General features: G+C 51.4%; 1 protein-coding gene across 1 annotated transcript in view; it reads left to right on the top strand.

Moving 5' to 3' along the window:
* Positions 1-375: 375 nt before the first annotated feature.
* The window catches only part of ZNF518B (zinc finger protein 518B), a 21,049-nt gene continuing 20,005 nt past the window's right edge, over positions 376-1,419 (top strand). Inside the window, exon 1 of the mRNA XM_023740229.1 lies at positions 376-408. The gene's annotated coding sequence lies outside the window, so the exon portion shown is untranslated. The remainder of the gene's footprint in view (positions 409-1,419) is intronic.

The following is a 1,419-nucleotide window of genomic DNA, read 5'->3' as shown; positions in this document are numbered from 1 at the left end:
TTCCCTAATTGGCTCCTTTTGCCACTGAGATTTTCAATGCCCCCTCCCCAAAGCCCACCCTACCCTTGAGAAGACCTTGCACTCCTGAAATATACGTATGCAGATAGTATTTTTCTAAGAGGTCCATTCCTTTCTTTAAGCCCTAGGAGATAGAGACCTAGGAGGCTAGCAGTTGCCTTATTAGGAATGACATCCAGAGGACTGCAGCATAAGGCAGGAGGATGACTTGCTGTTGGATGATCTATTTCTGAGTTGGCATTCTCCCTGCTCAGGCTATTTCAACGGCGGAGAGTTTGTCCCGCTGGTGTGCTGTGGCTGGCGATCTCTTCCTGAACGCCACTTCTCCGTTTTGCCGAATTTCCCAAGCCTGCATCTCCTCCGTGCAACTCGCTGACCGCCAACAGGAAGGTGTTGGAAACCAGCCTTGCCCCTTCCGCAGCTCTGAAACTTTGCAATGTTGTCCTTGGAGCAAATGCACTTCCCAGCAACGCTGCTTCCCCGCGACAATTTGCCCTTGCTAGGAAGCAGTTTTATTTTTTAGGGAGTAGCCCTGGTGGCGCAGTGGTTAAGAGCTCGGCTGGTAACCAAAAGATCTGCAGTTGGAATCCACCAGCCGCTCCTTGTAAACCGCATGGGGCAGTTCTACTCTGTTCTATAAAGGTCGTTATGAGTCGGAATCGACTTGATGGCAATGGGTTTGGGTTTTTCTTTGTTTTGTTTTAGCACTTGATTGTGGGGACCTTGGCATTACGGTTCCCTTCTTTCCTTAGGGAAAACCTGGTGGCGTAGTGAGTGAGTGCTACGACTGCTAACCAAAAGGTCGGTAGTTCAAATCCACCAGGAGCTCCTTGGAAACTCTTTGGGGCAGTTCTATCCTGTCCTACAGGGTCGCTATGAGTAGGAATCCACTCGAGAGCAATGGGTTTTGGGGTCTTTCCTCAGACAAGGGCCTATTCTAGGTGCGTCTTCCTTCCAGAAGATCAGAGGTGTGCGTGTGTGTGCAGCGGGAAAGTGTCGCCGCAAACAAGACTAGAGTCCAGGAAGGAGAAGGAAGCGCTGATATTAAATGAGTTTACCCTACCCCCAGCCTCCCACAATCACTGTCTCATCTACGTGATCGGTGAGGCTGTGGGGCCCAGGTATGCCCTTCCCCACTTTCTGAAATGAAACATCTAGACTCTAGAGGGGAGGGGACTTCCTCGCCCAAAGTTTCGCAGCTAGCATGTGGAGGAGTCAGAGTTGGGATTCGAACCCGGGTCTTCAAGGCCACCTCATCCACTGCTAATCTCAAAAGCGGAGGAATTTGGAGGCTAAGACTTGCGCTCCTTTTCTCTCGCCTTCATTCACCCGCTACTGGACTTAAAGCTCCAGGAGGGCAGGGACCAAATCCGCCCTCTGCTTGCCCCCAGCACGGGGCAC

The sequence above is a fragment of the Trichechus manatus genome, unplaced genomic scaffold (genome assembly GCF_000243295.1).
Source record: "Trichechus manatus latirostris isolate Lorelei unplaced genomic scaffold, TriManLat1.0 scaffold00150, whole genome shotgun sequence".
In the NCBI taxonomy this organism is placed as follows: Eukaryota; Metazoa; Chordata; class Mammalia; order Sirenia; family Trichechidae; genus Trichechus; species Trichechus manatus.
The sequence above is the reverse complement of the archived record's forward strand: the minus strand, read 5'-3'. Positions and strand labels throughout refer to the sequence as shown.